This window comes from Nilaparvata lugens, chromosome 9 (genome assembly GCF_014356525.2).
Source record: "Nilaparvata lugens isolate BPH chromosome 9, ASM1435652v1, whole genome shotgun sequence".
Taxonomy (NCBI): Eukaryota; Metazoa; Arthropoda; class Insecta; order Hemiptera; family Delphacidae; genus Nilaparvata; species Nilaparvata lugens.
The window spans coordinates 37,431,443-37,451,935 of record NC_052512.1 but is presented as its reverse complement, the minus strand read 5'-3'; the positions used below and the strand labels follow the sequence as shown (position 1 = coordinate 37,451,935).

Here is a 20,493-nt window from a genome sequence, read left to right as displayed (position 1 = left end):
GTATGTTCTGTGTGTAGAGCTGACTCCTGATTTGGACATTTCTTCTTAAAAAGGTCATTATCCTCCTCTCCTCAAAGCTGTTGTATGGAGCTAGGGTTGAGGAAGTGGAGGAGGAGGAGAATTGTGGTTTGTGAATGGGGGATGAAGGCAGTGAATTAGCGCTGCTAATATTTTCAATATCACAGAGTGATGAGGATGGTGGGCGGGTGTATGGGGGTGTTGGAGATGATGATCGGGAGCTGGGAGGATGGATGTATGAGGGGGTCTGGGATGATGGTTGGGAGCTGTACGGTGTGGGTGGGCCGTACGGTGGGGGTGGGGAATGAGAATAGGGGGGGAAGGTAAGTTGGCTGCTCCTCATTATTGTTGCTGCTCATGTCTGGAAAAACGACATACACACCTTCATCAAAACAAAAGTGCAACACATAAAAACCAGCAAAAAAAATCAATAAGTCTCTTTATTGTGTCGAGAGAGAGAGACTGGGTCAAAGAGACATTCACCAGCAAAACAGAAAAAAAAATCAATAAGATGACTTACTTTGTCAGGAGAGAGAGAGTGAGTGACTGGTTGGTTGGTTGTCTGTGTGTGTTTTTACTGTAAAGACAGGACTGAACACATACACATGCAAAGTAGCCTACTACTCACTCAAAAGAAGACGATTTTGTGCACAAGTGACAAAGTGTTAACCCCATTTTATAAAATATTGCCTAAGCTGAGGGGTGCGTGTTGGTGGAGACAGAGTGGGTTGTGGGGCGGCAGGGGGGCGGCGGCGGCAGCAGGCAACAATTGTCGTCGACAACAACCTATAATTATCTTTTTTCTGTTGTCGTGAAAAAGAACAATACCCCCTAATTTGTGTGTGTGTAATCATTGCTGCCTGCTGCTTCATGCGAATCTCAACACGTAATTACACAAAACACGCAGCTCTGGTGCACATACACACCCCCCGCCAACTGTAATTAACACTGTTGTGGTGTGTTATTTGCATTCCTTCCCTCCACAGCACAAAAAAGTTGACTGGTGTGTTGTCACTCCTCCCTCCTCTGTGTGTCTGTGTTGGTGGCGAAGGGGTGGAGTTCTTGCATCAGCACACAGAGAATATGCAAGACACAAAAAACATTTTTGAATAATTGAGATGACTACATGAGTCTACTAGCCTACCCTATCATCATCCCTCCTCCCTCGCCCCCACTTCTGTTGAGACTTACCTCCACCCCACACTTTCTCCTGTTTGTAAATGTCATAAAAAAGTTTCAATTTAACTGGAATGTTTATTGCTGCCTGAAAACTCAAACGGTACACTTCTCTCTCTGAAAACAACTACTCACCATTAAAAGCAATCACACTTACCAGCCAGCCAGCAGCAACCTGTGAGTGCATTCATTATTATTGATTGAGAAATAACAATTGTCGTTGTTGTTAACAAAAATTTCTTCAAAGGTATGTTCCACAACTCTTACTACTACTATATCATATAATTTTTGTATCTTCTTCTTCTTCTTCTTTTCTCATTAAAATTATTTCAAAGTAAAAAAATCTAAAAACCTCTATTGAGAGAGAGAGAGACACACACACATACAAACATATTTTGTTTTTCTGTTTTGCAGATGTTCTCCTCTAAGAGAAGACACATGCCAAACATATTAAGAAAAGATATGGGTTCAAATGAGCTAAAATCACCACTTCCTCTACTAACTTTATCCAAAGAGGCTAGCATGAATGCAATTTTCTATGGAGCAGATTTAAGCAGCATACCCAAATCAATGCTATCTCAGATTTTAGAATATGGTGAAAATTGTGAATTACAACGTACATCTAGCAGCAGCAGCAATAGCAATGGCATTCTTTCTAAATTGTATGTCATATTCAAAAGACTCGATATTAAAGACCTCATGAACATGATTGCAGCTGAACACTTCACGTGTGAAGATGTTACAGCATTGTATCTGCAAAGTCTTGACTTTTAAGAAGAAGAAGAAGATGCTGCCGATTACATATCGTTTGATAAACAACAGTGTATAGATTTAACAAAAGATTTTCTTTGCCATCATGTTTGGAGCACCAGTGTCTATGTCTCATAGATACTCTAGTAACATACAAATGTCGTTGTCAGGATTTCTTTAACATTACATCGCATATGTTAAAATTTCAAAATAAGAGTAGATATATCGATCCATTCATTTTGAGAGAAATTAACCCAGAGAGATATCGTTCATTTGACAGAAACCCCGAAGAGTATACTTTTGATTTCGATATGAGAAACCTAATGTATCTTCACTACTATAGGTAGTGGACACTAATAATGATAACACACTAATGTGAAAAAAATACTAGAGTAAATATTATCATAGCATTTTTTTTTCTAGTGTAATAAAATTATAATGACACCAAATGAACGATGGACCTTTGTCAAATTACGAAAAGATATGGAAAGTTCGTGTAATTTAGTTAGAAATAGGAAAATAACCTATTCATCATACAGTTTAGCATTGAATAATGCTAGAAGAATTGCTAATAATGGTTGGTATCTTCCATTCCGTTTGTTGCACATACCTCCATGTTCTTTCGAACATATTCTAGCCATGGATGGTGAAATCTGGTATTGCAATTGTATAAAATCAACTTCTCGATTATACCACTTGGACTCATATATCACTCATAAATACACACTAAATTCACCATCATTTGTGAATTATAATTGGTGGTCTGGTCTTTTTCCAAGAAGCACACCCACAACAACAAATGGACAAACTTAAGGTGACTGCTATCAAAATTCACTTGCAGACATAGGTAAAATCTATTGTTTAAAGGGAGAACAAGTTCAAGATCAAACATTATCATTGTGTAATGAACTATTTTGTACCGAAAAAATACCATGACTTTCAGATGTCAGCAGAAGAATTAGTCGAAGCAATTACAGCAGAAACAGCTTCTTATAAATTCACGAACTTACAAGAACAGATACCAGATCAAAACTATCCTATGATTAGTGCTGCACATTTGAAAACACAACATGGTGATAGAATTTTAGTGAAACTTGAAGTTGGTGGCCGCAACAAGTCATACGTATTACCAGAACGCTACTTCAACGAGAAAATGTTCAAATTTGACGAAAAAAAGAATGAAATTGACATGACTGGTTATTTGATGTCTGTTCAACCATATGGTGGAACATTTAATATTAAAGTAAACCAAAGCGAGTGTACATCATCATCACAATAGAAAAAAACAAAACAGGTAATAATCTTTTTTTATTGTTACTTTGAATGTAAATATTGTTGCTGTATTATGTTTTTCTGTTTTCTACCGTAGGTAATTGTAGTAGTAACAACAAATATGGCTCCTATTATACAGAAAAGATTGGGGCAAACTGCAGAAGAAGAAGAAGAAAAAAGTACACTGCTGCAGCCAGGTGTTAGTGGAGCGGGGAAAATAAAGGACAAAACAGATAGATATAATCCATTTAGTTTATTAGAGAATGAATTAAGAGATTGTCTAAAAACTTATTATTATAACAATTCTGCTCATAGTAAATTCGGTCACGAACCATTTATAGACTATAACCCAATGTTTAATGGTTTAGAGAATTATATTCACAGTCTATTGGCTCACGAGTTTCATGCAAGCGGTGCTTTGAAGTTCAATATTGTTGTGGAATCTACATACCAGAAAATCAATAAAGACAGTGAAGAAATTGTTGAGATAGCCGATGTGGCTTTTAAAACAATCAATTTCATTGTAACATCACTAGACAATCTACAAAAACAGATTTGCGATTCATTTCTCAATCTACTCATAGAAGAGACAAATTATCAAGGTAAATCCAGTGGTTGGTCCTTACGAAATATTGATGGATTGATGCTAAGAATCGATAGATACAGACCATTGAAAGATCAAGAGGGGTCTTCATATATTAAGCTACCCAAGAGTATATTGTCTAAACATTGTATCATGAACCCACAGAATCAAACAGATTCTTAATGTTCTATGTATGCGTTACTAGCGCGACACATTAAAGGTAAATGTGAATATCGTGTTGATAATTGTTATTATCGTTTGTTAAACAAGAACAATCCAATATATAATTTCAATAACATTGATTTTCCAACACCAATTTGTCAACTAGATAGATTAGAAAAGGATAACCCGACAGTTTCTGTTAATGTATATGGAATTGACGATAAAAATCTAATTTATCCGCGTCGAATTAGCAAAACAACTAGACAAGACCACTTTGATTCATTACTGCTTGTTGAAAAAGCGGACAACGATGATGATGATGATGAGGAGGAGGAGGAGGAGGAGGGCGGGAGTGACGGGGAAGAGGGAACAACTGATGTAGCTACATGTAAAGTAGAAATCAAAACTCACTATTGTTTAATTGTTGATTTTGAAAAACTTATTAGGAAACAACTAACAAAACATGATGGAAGAATAGTAATCTGTCGTCGATGTTTCACTTATTATACCATTAGTTTAGACGGAGAAAAACGAATGAGAGAACATGAAGAATATGGTTCTCAGCAAAAAGTCACTGGAGTTTCTATGCCTAAAATGCAAGAGGATGGATCACCACCATTTTTAGAATTTAAAAACCCATTGAGAAAGTATTAACTACCCCTAAGCTGTTATGCTGATTTCGAATGTCTTCTCATTAAACCATCATCATCATCATTACCACCAGCAAACTCAGAGTCTGATTATGATGATGATGATGATGATGATGGTGGTGGTAATAATGGAGAAGCCGAGGCAACAGGTGAAATCGATAGCACTGCACGGAGAAGGTCAAAGAGAGGGAATCGAACAACAACAAAAACCAAACATAACCATGTTGTCATGTCCTACTGTTCGTATTTTGTTAGAGATGAAACACAAATACCGGACAGTTTGCCACTATCACAGAAAATACCGTCATGTCCTATACTCTATAGAAGTGAAAATGCTGCCATACATTTTCTAACCACTTTAACTGAATATGCTACCCAGGTCATAGAGTCGTTAGATGAACATCATATTGGCATGTTCACATTAACTAGAGAACAAGAGCAAATGCATTCTGATGCAAAATTTTGTGATGCATGCTAAAAGCCTTTTGAAAACTATAAAGTTTATGATCATTGTCATCTCACTGGATACTACAGGACTGCTCTTTGCAATGCATGTAACTTACAAAGACAACGCCAAACATACATCACAGTATTTCTATACAATTCAGCATCTTATGACACCCACCTAATTGTCTCTGCACTCGGTTCTGTTTGTAGTAGTAAATTAACCGTAATTCCTCAGTCAAGTGAAAAGTACATATCATTTACTATACAATTGTCCAATCGACTCCATCTCAGATTTCTTGATTTGTTCAAATTTCTACCTGATAGTTTGGATTCGTTGACCTCTAACCTACTACAACCAGCTGGTCTTACACCAACTATTGAGCAAATAGCTTCTATTCTCAAACACACATCAAAACATTTCGAACATCAAAGTTTACCTCTTGTATCACGTAAAGGAATTTTTCTATACGAATATTGTGATTCTTGGGCTAAAATGAACAAGGGAAGTTTACCACTTATAGAAGAATTTTACAGTTCTCTTTGTGATAGTACAATAAGTGCAGACGACTATTGGCATGCACAAAAAGTTTGGAAACACTTCAATTGTCGCACACTTGGTCAATACAGTGACTTATATTTGAAAACAGACGTACTACTCCTAGCTGACATAATGGAATCTTTTCGCAACATTAGTCTTGAGATTTTCAAACTTGACCCAGCCCACTACTTTACACTGCCTGGCTTTTCTTTTGACGCTATGCTTAAATATACTAAAATCAAGTTGGAACTTTTGACAGATTACTCAATATACGCATTTTTCCATTCCTCTATCAGGGGCGGAATAGTTACGTGTGTTCACAGACATGCAGTTGCAAATAATCACTGTACTGGAGCACCTTACAATACCGAAAAACCCAACAGTTTTCTAGCTGTTTTAGATATAAATAATTTATACGGTCTTCCAATGACTCAATGTCTCCTGAGACGAAATTTTGCTTGGATGAGTTGACACGAAATAGACAATGCTGTTGCCAACATGAAAAATTGGAGCAAGGACCAAACAGTAGGCTATGTTTTGGAAGTTCACATTGAATATCCGGTAGAATTACATAACATGCACAATGATTTCCCTTTTCTGGCAAGAAATCAAAAAGTTCACCAATCCAATCAGACTCAACTCATAACCTCACTTACAAATCACACAAATTATGTATGCCACTATTTACTATTGAAACAAGCAATAGAACACGGATTGAAATTGACAAACATTCGTAGAGGCATTTCTTTTGAACAAAGCAAATTTCTAGAACCATACATAAGTTTGAACACACAGCTAAGACAACAGTCTAAGAATAAATTTCAAAAAGATTTTCACAAATTACTCAACAATGTAATTTTTGGTATATCTTGTATGAATTTATGGAAACAAATGGATTTGAAGTTGATAATTAATAAGAAATCGCTATTGAAATATATTGCTTGTCCCTCGTTCAAAGATCGTTTGATTTTTGGGAAAAATATATGTGGTATAACTCTACACAAAGAGAATATTTTGCTAAACAACCCTATTTACACTGATTCTTCGATTTCAGATTTGAGTAAAACAGTAATGTATTCATTCCATTATGATGTAATTAAAAAGATATATGGTCCCTATGCCAAACTCCTCTATCAAGATACTGATAGTTTTACTCAACCCAGTTCTACCTGATTGAAACCGCAGATTTCTATTGTGACATAAGGACAAATGAAGATTTTAGATATTGGCTAGACACATCGAATTATCCTGTAGATCACCTAGGTTATTCCACACATAACCGTATGGTTGTTGGTAAGATGAAAGATGAATTTGCTTCTAAAGCTCCTTATCAGTTTCTGGGTTTACGGTCAAAACTATGGACATGTAGATTGTATAATGAAATTATTGGTCAGCAACAGCAACATTTTGATAAAGAAACAGAAGATAGATTAGAGATTGAATGTAAAGTAGGACTAATTAAAAAGGCTAAAGGGTAAAACGATGTATATTGTCACGCGAATCAACAGCTCAACATCCAAAGTCTAATCAATACATTTCATTTCAAGACTATTTAAATTGCCCATTCGAAGGTAGAGAGGTGTACAGAAGCCAGAATTTAATTAGATCAAAAAACCATAAAGTAATGACAGTTAGTCAAAATAGAAAGGCGCTTAGTTGTCAAGATGAAAAAAGGTATATCTGTAGTTATAAAATTAGTACATTAGCTTTAGGACACTATAAAATTCCACTATTAACAGATCAGAATTCGCCTGTTGCGTCTACTTCCTCTACCTCCACATCCTCCTCGCCTTAACCCTTAGAGAAAAAAAACTTCTAGTAGCAATAATTTTATTTGATGTGTTACAGATGATATCAAAGATTATTAGGTTGAATGTTGATGCCATCGAAATAAGCTACAATATTGATCAACAGTGCATGAGAATAAGACATGCAGATTCTGCGATTGTATCAGCTTGTGTTCAACAAGAAAATTGTGGAACTTATTGTGTTTAATTCATATTCAAGATGGCGCTTAGTTGTCAAGATGAAAAAAGGTATATCTGTAGTTATAAAATTAGTACATTAGCTTTAGGACACTATAAAATTCCACTATTAACAGATGAGAATTCGCCTGTTGCGTCTACTTCCTCTACCTCCACATCCTCCTCGCCTTAACCCTTGGAGAAAAAAAAACTTCTAGTAGCAATAATTTTATTTGATGTGTTACAGATGATATCAAAGATTATTAGGTTGAATGTTGATGCCATCGGAATAAGCTACAATATTGATCAACAGTGCATGAGAATAAGACATGCAGATTCTGCGATTGTATCAGCTTGTGTTCAACAAGAAAATTGTGGAACTTATTGTGTTTAATTCATATTCAAAATGAATATCAACAGATTATGGTTTGAAATTGAATTGACAGTACGAAAAAGTGATTTTACATGTGTTGAAACAATTGTAAAGTCAAACAGTGCGTCATTTCACTTCTCGTCATTTCTTCTGAAAGGTACATAATTATTAATAGTGAAATACTCCTCACCATCTTCAACCTTATATTGTGGCTTGTATGCCACCACTAAGACTCTATAGTGTGTGTGTGTTTATTCATGTTTTTATATATAAATCTTTCACTTATTGTTGTATGTTACTAACAACACTGACACTATTTGTTTGTTATTCAGAAGAGAATCATAGTGTTTTTTTTAAAAGGATGTGTATGTGTTTGTCAAATCAAATTTGTGACTTGTATGTCACTAACACACTCTATAGTGTTTCATGTTTATAATAAAAATCTTTCACTTATTAATATTATTATCATTATTATATGTTACTAACACTCTTGTTTTTTATTCAGAAGAAAATCAAAAAAGTTTTTGTGTGTTCATTCCATAATGTGTTAATAAAAAAAGCATAACTAAATCACACTGTGTCTCTCTCTTTCTTTCTCCTCTATTCCTAACTCAAACTACACTAAACACACAACTGAAAACTGTGTCAGTTGTTATTCTAGAGGAAAATCAATATAGCAAGCTTGTCTTGTGACAGTTTTTACATGCCCTACCCCAATGGGGAAGGGGAAGAAAAACCAAGTAGTTGTGTTGGCCACAAAAGCACTTCAAGCAAAAGTAACAATTATTCATTCATTCACAACAACAATTATCCAGCCTTCATTCCTCCCAGCTCGTTAGTCAAGAAGGAGAAAATCAATAGCTACTAGTTACTAGCTAAGTAAAAAGGTAAGTAACAGAGGTAAGAAACACGGGGTTTGCTTATGCAACCCGCAGTACATCAAATCAATACTCTTGGTCAGGTGTCTTTTCACTGAAAACCTTACTGGGTAAGGTGGAAATCAATAGTGTTGTTAGAGTGCTAATATTAATATTTGATTTCAATAGCCTATTAGATGCACAACAATTGTGTGTCTGTGAAATCAATACTTGGTCACTGAGCGCTGTGCGTGCGCTAAGCAGTAAGTGTAATTTGAATGCCAAAAGCAGCAGCAGCAGGGTAAAAGGAGGAAATCAATAGTGTTGATGGTACTACTTCTAAATATTTAATTTCAATAGCCTATTTCATACTACAACAAACAATTGAGTGTGTGTCTGTGAAATCAAATCAATACTTGGACACTGAGCGTGCGTGCACCCTGCTTATGGCGGGAAAAAAAAAGATTTTGTGGTTATGTTGTCTAATCCAGTTGTAAAATCTCGTTTGAGGTTAGAAGAAAGAAAAAAGGAGGGAAATTTGTTGTGGCGGGAAATTTCAAGGTCAAGTGGAAGAAAGAGAAGAGGGAAATTTGTTGTGGCGGGAAATTTCAAGGTCAAGTGGAAGAAAGAGAAGAGGGAAATTTGTTGTGGCGGGAAATTTCAAGGTCAAGTGACGTCACTGAACAGTTGATGACGTCACTAACCAACTGTCATGTCACCCCCCCACCCGATGCCAAGGCCCGGAGGCGGGTGGGGACGATGGTGGGGGAGGGGTGGGGGGGAGAAAACAGCTGATTGTGAGGTTTCTCTGTCATAATTATCCTACTCACTGGAGTTGCCCTCGAACTTGGCCTCTCCTTCCAACAGCTTCTTGCAAGCCTCCCTGATAATCCTAGCAAGATCGTTGACATTGATTATTGAATAGTTTGGATTCTTAAAGACTACATTCTGTAATTCTCCATGCTCAATGTTCTTCTCATGAAGGTGGCTGCATTGGTATGTAGCCTCCAACACCAGGTTGACCTTGATTGGTCCATGTTTCTGGAACTCCAGACCTATCACATCAACTATCTTTGCCTGTTAGCTGTTTAGTGGCTAGTGGAAGTCCTTAGCTGGGTTGGGTGAAGAGTTGTTGTTGTAGAAGAGTGTCCGAAGGTTGTTGTTAAAGGCCTCCTGTGATGTACGAAACTCTCCTGAAGAGCTGCTGGTCTGCTGGCATCTGGTGGCTTTGTTCATCTGTAACATACATACAAGAAGATTGATAATAGGGTGCAATGTAGGTGGCGATCATCTAGAGTGACACAACCATCTTGAATGTCTTGCACTTAATCTGGATGTTTAGCATACAATTACTATATATATGCTACTGATAACCAATCATAGGATGGTAGTATGTTCAGAAATAACAATGTTTGAAATCAATATTTTGAGGTTAGGTTAGGTCAGAAGAAGTTACTAGTAACCTCTGCAGACCCAACCTAACCACAGCTCATTGTCTACAATATTGCTGACTTATAGTTCATAGAGCTTCACAGGCAGAAACATACTTATTTGCAAAACATATTATGCATTACATTATGAGGTGGCATACTAGAAATCATAAAAATCATATGTATCTGTTGACATTTTGTTAAAGGAGCTCAACAGGTATGAAGAATAACATTTACAAAATCTACTTTGCAATACATTATGAGGTAGCAACACTAAACATAATAAATTGATCATATAAATCAATACATATCCATTTTTATGAGTAGAATAAGAGAAATTTCTTCATCTCTTTTCAAAACATATGATTGAGAAACACTTGTGTTTCCACCTTTTTCATACAATTGAAGATCAAAATGGTGGCGGTATGTCCTAAGATACATTTTCACAGTGTGTGTGTGTGTGTGTGTGTGTGTGTGTGTGTGTGTGTGTGTGTGTGTGTGTGTGTGTGTGTGTGTGTGTGTGTGTGTGTGTGTGTGTGTGTGTGTGTGTGTGTGTGTGTGTGTGTTGTGTGTGTGTGTGTGTGTGTGTGTGTGTGTGTGTGTGTGTGTGTGTGTGTGTGTGTGTGGCTGTGCTGCAGTGTGCTGGTTTCTAGAACTGAACAGATGATGTGTCTTGTATGGCTCTTGACTGAACACTGATGGTCCCCACACTGTGGTGCACCTTAAGCTGTGTTTTCGTAACGGGCAGAAGCAGAATCGATTGCAGCGCACCCAGGCGGGCAGAAACAGTAACATTCAAAGAACTAGTTCTTTGACATGAATTTCGCTTTATGTGTTATGGGTAATGAACTTTTTGGGTTGTCCAAAAGGTAATTCTGAAATGATTATTGGAGATTCAATTCAATAAAGTGAATTAATTGCTTTTTAAAACTCAGATAACTTTTCCACAATTATTAGTTACTTCAATAATTATGCAAAATTCTATGCTTTATAGGCATGTCAATCTAAGAGTTAACTTTTCATTTCCTATGCTTGAAATTTGTAAGTGTAAATTATTTGAAGTAACTGATTGTATTTCATTATTAATAAGATATTATTTTATTAACTAGAAGCATTCCATTATTAATAAGATATTATTATAATTATTTTATTAACTAGAATCAATTGCCTTCAGAGTCAATGCATGTTCTTTGAACCACATCGTTTATAGGTAGGCCTACCTACTATGAGTAGGTACCGTATTCAACTTCAAAGGCCTATTGAAGCTCTATCGAAAAAAAATCAATAAATAAATAATAATTGAAAGAATAAGACTTTGATATTGTCAATATCACTTTTATTTATTCGAAAATTAATTTATAATTCAGAACCAGGTTTCATGGTAAAACCTACCACATCTTCAGCTGAACTAATAAGTTTGTTGTTATTGAAGGAACAGAAAATTCAATTTTGCTTTCTGTTTGCAAAAATTCAATTTCTGTTCCTCCAATAACAACAAACTTATTAGTTCAGCTGAAGATGTGGTAGGTTTTACCATGAAACCTGGTTCTGAATTATAAATTAATTTTCGAATAAATAAAAGTGATATTGACAATATCAAAGTCTTATTCTTTCAATTATGGAAAAATATCACAACATCTCATACCATACAATCAAATCAAATAAATAATAAATAAGTGCTTTAATTTTGGCATTTTTGGAATCTATGGGATATATTACAAAAAGGGATATCAATATTGTAAACGTTTTTTAGGCAATTTTATTTTAGCAGTCAATTTTATTTTTGATCATTGGATGGGTATGGTCCCGGCTGATATACAATCATGTATAAGAATCGTGAGGCCAATTGACTGCCTAAATCAATATGCCTTCTCAGGCAATGTTCAATTAGGGACTCCTCACCAGTAAAAGCTATACGAATATTGGAAATTATTATTATTATAGATTAACACATATGACATGTACAAAGTGTATTCAAACAGGCGAACTAATTCTAATAATTATTGTTGAGATAACTATATCTTGCTTTAATAAACGAGTTCAGTTATGGTACTTTAAATAACACATAGCCTATTTTAAAATGGATGAATATTTATTAATTATAGAAGGTAACTAGTACCCTTGTGATATTCCAAAATGAAACATGATTAGTTTCGACATTTTCAATAAGGACTCTCTTGACAATGACATAATTAGAAACTGGTCATGCTTATTTTGAATATTTTAGGGTAGGCCTACTAGTTATTTTCTACAATTAACCATTAAGTTGCCCTATTAAAATTAATACTTTAATAGGGTATTAATTAGAATTAGAGTAGCCTTTCAAACTCCTTATTCACTATAATGTTCTAAAAGCTTATCAATTTTAATCAAAACCTTGGAAATATAGCCTAGAAGGTAGAATTGAAAGTGATTATATTTGATGTGGCTTGGAACATCATATTTTCAACTTTTGCTTAAGTTATTTTTCATATTCAAAGAATTATTACCCCTTCAATGCAGTAAATAAGTACTATTACTCAATTCTTAATACAATACATAATAATTGTGATACCCTATTTTATATCCAATTCAAGTCTATTATTTAACTACGTGTTACCTATAGCATTTGCCAGTCAGCAATGTTAATTAATTTTATTAGTTCCAAAAAAGCAGAAGACATACATAACCAATAAAGTTGTTAATAAGAGTTCGATGCTTTTGGGTTAAATATAGTTTTAAAAATCCCTCAAGTATAAACAATTAGAACATATTTTATTAATTTCATGTCACTTGCTGTTTTCTTCAAAACTACCTGAATTGAAGCAGTTAGCAGGAGCGATCAGAAAAAGAAGATATTATTATGAATAACATGAAATAAACACATCAAGATGTACTGAAAAAATGAATATATTTCTTAGATTAGTCCATCTCTTTCTTCTGTAGGCTGCTACATCATACATGGATCATATCCATGGAATATTATTCATAGTTGATTTTCTTTGTCATCCTCTACTTCTGGCTGGTACATCACTAGGCCTGAAATCAAAAAGTTATAGATAATTTATTATTCATTATAAAAAAAACTTTGCAAAGTGAATTCTGAAATTGATTGTAATCTGTATAAGTTTTTAATTATATTTCTTGGGAAGGAACCCTCCAATAATGACAAAGTAATATTATATGAGAAATTCCAATAAACCAACATTCAGTTGAATTATTATTAGCATCAATCTGTTAGTTGTGTAATTCTGAATGATTGAATAAATAAATCTCCATGCAGGAATTGGGATTAATCAGTGTGCCCCTAGGTCAAAAGAACTTGTTGGTGAACAATATATTTTTTCATACCATGAACAATTATTTATTTATTTCTGTGGTCAGTAGGCCTACTTCTCGACCGTTTGGTTTACTTAACTCTTCCAAAATGTACTGCATAAAGTAATTTTTAGTTCTACATTTAGGGGAACAAATGGAAATAATCAATAAATTAATTGCTTAATCTGAAATGATGATTATCTACAAAATTATAAGTAGAACTAAGTGATTTGAAAATGAATACCAAACTGCAAATACATAAATCTCTCTCAGAACAATGTGGGTATTTCATCCATGAATTTAATTATAAATTTTAAAAGGTGGAATGACTGTCATTAAAAGCTATTATTCAGTGTTTTCTACCAGCACTTGCTGGGTGAATTTTTGAAGTCATCTATTCATAGTTCTAATGTATGATCATTTATAAAGTCATCATCCACTCAAGATCAAGATGGACAGTTGAGAAGAGTGTTTTGAAAACAATTTTAACATCAAATTATTGATGTAATGTTATCACATTATTAGATAATGTTACATAAATTATTTCTTTATGGAAGGAATCCCAAATATTATGAATAACTCTATTCCCTGAGTGATAAGTGAATACATTGTTTTTTAAGCACTCTTCTCAACTGTCCATCTTCATCTCATGTGGTTTCACGTAGTTTCGAAATATTAAGATTTCCTGTAAGCTATTAATGATTTCAAAATTCAGTCAGTTTTTCTATTATTTTAGTCACGTACCATAGTTAAATCTTACTATTTGAATATCTACCATCAAATCGATAATAAAACATTGAAGTGGATAAACCTTTTTAAAAAATGGGAAACTGTATAAAATGACATCGCCTATATAAAGTTTAAAAAATGAGTGGAATTTTATCTTACCTAACTAACTTATTCTAAGTATGGGTTCCAAAGAATTGTTCCATCCTGGTCAACAAAAAAGAATTCATATGCATTTCCTTTGAGCACATTCTCTTCAATATTTTGTTTGTAAATGGTACCTGAAAAAAGAAACATAATCTTTCAGCATATTCATTTTGGAGATAATGTGAAGTTAATCATCAATGATGAGACATAGTTTGGACTTTGAATAAATTAGAAGTGAACTGGGCCTCAATAAACTATTTACGTTAGATATAAATACTATAAGTATATACTTACATTCATAGCACATAACAGAAAACACTTTAAAGTTTTATAATATAAATTAAAACAGGTGACACACGACATAGATAGATTAAAAACACTGAAAAACTTACATTACACTCTCTGCTCGGTTGAGAAAGGGGACACAGTTCCTTAAAAATTTCCGATTATAATGTAAGTTTTTCAGTGTTTTTAATTTATCTATGTTGTGTGTCTCCTGTTTTAATTTATACTATTCACATTGATATACCTGGCATCACGCAATATATCGATCAATAGAGCATGAATAAGTTTTTCAAATAAATTACTATTGTAGTTTTAAATGAGTTTGGTAGCAATGGTCAACCAGAAAAATAGTACCTATTTTATATTTTTCCAATGGCAGTCTTTCAATATTCAATTACACTGACTCTGATCAAGTTATAACAATCTATTTAATATTGTTTCCAATTAATTTTCAATTATAAATTAAGAGAAGATTAATTCATAGATAGGTACCAAAGACAAAGTAAATGTTCTAATAGTCAGGTTAGTTTTGTTATTATATTGATAAACTATGGGTTTACAATATTTTGAGGCGCAACAAGGATAATAGAAGTTTAGGACTTAGAATGTAATGAAATACTTCTAAGTCAAATTATGATATTATTTTTAATAAATCTGTTTGTAAAAACTACTAGCTGCATTATAAAAAATGTATTTTGTGATTAGGCCAACTTACTGAAAGTGTAAAAGATTGTTAGCATGAAATGCTAAATGTTATCTTGGTTGAATAATGTTTTGAATCTGATTATTTAATGTTAATCTAATCAATCAATCTTGAATGAGTTTAAATCTAATCAGTTGATTAGATTTCTCTCTTTCTTGTAATAATTCTCTACCATACACAAACTAGCTAGTCTAGGATTTACATTATTATTAAATACTACAAATTAAACATTAAAAAAGAAATAAATAAACATTTGTCAACTTCTAACCTCTTGAAAAATGAAAAAGATAACAATTTAGGCCTAGAGACTAGGTTATTAAAGGCCTACTACAGTGGGCTACCTGAATAAAAATATTGTAAACATGCTAGTAGGCTACTCATAAAATTTATATCAAATAATTGTGTACGGTAGATCTAGCCTACTTTATTATGAGAAATTTAAGTGTACTTACTTGAATCCTCTATTACATCAGCAATTTCTAACCATATTCTATTTTTCAAATAGAAATTTTTCGGTAACTCGTTGTGCAGGTCTGGAAAGTACAAAACTTTGAACTTCGAAAATTTCACGCCTTTCTGTTGCAAATCCATTTTCAATTTCTCTTGTAAAAATTATAAGAATAAAGAAACCAATAGAAATATTTTATACCTCAATTTTCCACTGCAAATTAATTTCACAGTATAATAGTAGCAATCCGAAATCTGACAACCAATATCAAAACAAACCATCCAACAATTAAAGATTGAGGTTAAAAAGAACATGGCGTCTGATCCACAGAAAGATTATTCTGCCGGTGTCACATGATCAGAGCAGAAAAGTGATTCGAAGCTGTCTGTTCTTGTCGACAGAATCCCGAAATTAGTTCTTTTTCGACAAATCGGTTCACGAGCAGTGATCGGTCGAAGCAAAATAGCATTGTGTTGATAGGCCTTATAAAGAACGGCAAGATTTTTTTTTTTTTTTGTTATTTCTATTAAAACTAGTCACTAGGACTAACCATTAATTTTGTTCTGTTATTTCTTATCCTAAATTAATTTTTTATTGCTAAAGTCTTCCAGTGAAGCCTACAGTTCCAATCTATAATTTCACTACTTTAAATTATTTCACTACACTTTTATTCAATATACTTTAATCACTCCACTAGCACTACACCAACTCGAAGGGCTTTGTTCTCTTCAACCTCCTAGTGAGTTCAGTGTTGTCTAGTAGTTGGATGACTTCGGTGTTGTCGTGTTGATGAAGACGTGACTCATGATGGGCTGCCAATCATCTTATCTCACAGGTCACATAGGGGATGTGCAGATCTCGGTGCAAATCGCTGTTCCTTATGTACCAGGGCGCATTCACCATGTTCCGCAGTACTTTGTTTTGGAATGTTTGAATCTGACTGATGTTAGATGTTCTAGAGCAGCCCTAAAGCTGAATTCCATACGTCCAGACAGGTTTTAGAATTTGTTTGTAAATCAATAACTTGTTGTCCAATGAGAGTTGTGATTGACGGCCCAACAGCCAATAGATTTTACTGTATTTGAGTCCTAGCTCGCTCCTTTTCATCTTGATATGCTCTTTCCATTTCAACTTGGCATCAAGAGTCATTCCAAGGTATTTTGCTGTGTTGCTGTGTGGTACTACATTCCCATTCAGATTTATTCGAATCGGGTCATTGATAATTTTGTTTGTGAAGTTGATATGAATAGACTTCATCTCATTTAATCGAATTCTCCATTTTTTGGTCCAGTCACTGAATCTGTTGCTAGCATTCTGTAGTTTTGTGGCTGCTTCTTGTACTGTTTCCCCTTCTGTCAGTATTGCAGTATCATCAGCAAAAGTAGCTATTGTCACTGCATCCAATTCAGGAAGATCGCTTGTGTACAGCACATAAAGAACTGGTCCAAGAACACTACCCTGTGGAACTCCAGCCCTTATTTCCTTCAATTCGGAGATGTCGTCACCTTGTTTTACTCTGAATAATCTGTTGTTGATGTATGATTTTAAAAGTTTTACAAGTTGAGTGGGGAGAATTTTATGAAGTTTAATGATCAGTCCTTCATGCCACACTTTGTCAAATGCCTGTGCCACATCAAGGAAGATTGCTGAACATATCGATTTTTTCTCTAATGACTTCTCTATTACATTGGTGATTCTATGTACTTGGTCCAGGGTTGAGTGCTTCTGCCTGAAACCAAATTGATAGGTTGGTATCAGATTCCTGCTACTTATGATGGGAGTCAATCTCTTCATTAGCAATTTCTCAAAAAGCTTTGAAATTACAGGTAGAAGAGATATTGGGCGGTATGATTTTGCTTCTTGAGGACATTTCCCAGGCTTTTGCAACATAATGACTTCTGCCACCTTCCAAATTGTAGGAAAATGCTGTGATCGGAGTGATGCATTGAATAAGTATGTTAGCATGACAATACCTTTCCTTGGAAGTTTCTTCAAGATTTCACCTGTAATCAGATCAAACCCAGGTGCTTTTTTGGTATTCATATTATATTTTATTTCTTCTTGAACCTCATTTATAGAAACTGGATCAATCTCTGTATCTAAATCATCCATTATATCTTCTTCAGGATCAATTTCAGATTGAATGTTGTTTGGTTGGAAGATTTCTTCTAGATGATTAGCAAATAAATCTGCCTTTTCTCTGTTATTTCTTGCCCAAGTACCATCTGGTTTTCTAATTGGAGGGGATTGTAATATTGGCCGCTTAATCCTTTTTGTTGCTTTCCATAATGAATAATCTGTACTGGCATCAGCTGTCAAATTTTGAAGGTAGTTATTAATGGATTCCTCAGTTAGTTTCCTTATCTCTCTTCTCAATTGTTGTGTTCTGTTATTCAAGATATTTTTGTCAGCAGGATCACGAGTTTGTTGCCATCTTCTTCTTGCCCTTCGTTTTTCTAAAACAAGTTGTCGAATCTCCAGAGGGTAATTGCATCCTTTTGTTTTCCTGGTATATTGTCTGGTGTTTTTCCAGGCTGATTTCTGGATTTGCCACATGAAATTTTCTGCGGCTTCATCTAGCTGCTCAGTTGTTCTAAGTGGAATATTCAAGTTGATTTCATTCTCCAAATCCACTTTAAAAGCTTCCCAGTCTGTTGTTCTGTTGACTAACATTGGTCTGTCTTCTTTCTTTATTATTCGTTCACTAAGTGTGAGAATTACAACTGAATGATCAGAATCCAGGTCAAAGCTCTCTTCAATGTCAATGAAATTAGTGGATATTCTCTTTGTTATGAAGAAATCTAGAAGATCTGGAGTTTTATTCAAATCTGTTGGCCAATAGGTAGGTGTCCCTGATGAATGGAATTCGCAGCCCAGCTCCTGGATAGCCTCTCTGAGTTCTTTTCCTTTGGTAGTCGTGAGTCTTGAACCCCAATCCTTATGCTTGGCATTAAAATCTCCACCCACTATGAATCTATCTCCAAGCTGATGAAGAATATTTGTATAATCATTTTTCTTTAAATTGTAACGTGGTGGAAAATATGCAGCTCCAACAAGTATTTTCTGGTTGATGGACTCTATTCCAACTACAGTTAGCTGTATTTCATTACTTTGAATACTGAAGTCTTCATAGTGTTTAATACTCTCCTTCACTATTACAGCACTTCCACCTCTTGCTTGATTTTGAGGATGAATAGTTTCGTAAACATTATATCCATTGATTTTGAAGTGAGTCTGCTCAGTTGAATGGGTTTCAGAGATGAGGCAAACATCTATATTTCGTGTCTTTAGAAATATTTCTATTTCTTGTTTTCTATTATTATTGATATTATTTATTCCATTGGCATTCCAGGTAGCAATCCTTATATCTTGTTGGCTCGCAATATTCATTTTATAGTTTTCTTCTCAATACTCTTACTCTTCCCTTCCAAGCTGTCAAGTTGTCCAGAAAGAATATTTAAACTGTTCAAAATTTCCTGAAAAACCTTATTGACTTCAACTGGCTGTTGTTGTTGCTTTGGTTGGCTCTCCTGTTGTAGGCTTGGAGTGGGTTTCGTTACTTGGGAATAGGATATTTCTCCAGTGTACTTTTTTGAAGTGAAGTTTCTTTGTTTAGTTGTATGTGGTACTTCGCTACTTCTTTTAACTAGGTTTTCTTTTTCAGTTCTTCTTCTCTGAAGTTCTTTTGCGATGAGACAGCCTCTGTAGTTAGCTGGGTGAGCCTCAGCACAATTGAAACATTTGGCTGGGGTTTCTTTAGCCTTAGTACACGAAATAGTCCAGTGTTTTCCAGCACACTTCACACACACAGGTTCATGTTGACAGTATGTCTGTGTATGACCAAACCGCTGACAACGTTTACACTGTGGAATCATTTTATTACTTCTAATTGATTCAATTTTCACTTTCATGTAGCAAATATGTTTAATTTCAAATATTCTTTTTGTATCTTCTGTATTCTTGAATGTTAGCATGAACATTGGAAGTCTGATGATGTGTTCTTTTCCATCTTTCTTCACTTTTTTCATTTTGTTGACAGCACTGATTATTTGAAAGCCTCTGCTTAGAAGATCGTTCTTTATATCCTCTGGATCGCATGATGGATGAAGCTCTTTAGCCATGACACGAATTGGACGAGTTTGTTTATTTTCGTATGTGTGCCATTCATATTTAGCTTCATTTAACATCTCTGTTAAATCTTAAATCTCTGTATTCTTGTTCAGTTTCAACATTCAATTTCAGCTGGTTGTTGTTCATCATGTTGGCACTGAAATTGAGATTTTTCGATTTCAATGCCTCTTTAATTTTCGAATACTCTTGTATATTGCTTAATATGACTGGCGGTGGCTTGTTTCTCTTTTCTGTCGGTTTCATACTTGTAGAATCAGTTGCAGGCCTTATTTTTTCTGGTGAGTCACGGATTTTTCTCTTCTTTTGTTTAGGGAGAATCCATGCAGTCTCTGATGCTACCATTTTCTCTTCTTCCTCCCAATTCGGTGGTGAATAACTTTTATTGCTACTTCTAGAAGATGCTGGTTGCATTGTATGTGAAGCTGAAGATTGAAGATTCTGTGTGGTTGTAGATGCTGATGAAAATATCTCTTTCAGCTGATTAATCTCCAACCGTGCTCTCTCCAACTCCTTTTCCAGTTTATGCATTCTTTCTC

At 34.6% G+C, this 20,493-nt stretch overlaps 1 long non-coding RNA gene across 2 annotated transcripts; it reads right to left on the bottom strand.

Annotated features, from left to right (window-relative positions):
* Nucleotides 1-13,026: 13,026 nt before the first annotated feature.
* LOC120353134 lies at nucleotides 13,027-16,173 on the bottom strand. Of its 2 annotated transcripts, none has more exons than XR_005572201.1 (3): nucleotides 16,028-16,173; nucleotides 14,406-14,524; nucleotides 13,027-13,238 (listed from the first exon to the last, which is right to left on the bottom strand). It is a non-coding gene; the product is annotated as an uncharacterized LOC120353134 (long non-coding RNA). The 2 variants fall into 2 exon arrangements; XR_005572200.1 differs by lacking the exon at nucleotides 16,028-16,173 and adding an exon at nucleotides 15,831-15,883.
* Between the last annotated feature and the right edge of the window lie 4,320 nt (nucleotides 16,174-20,493).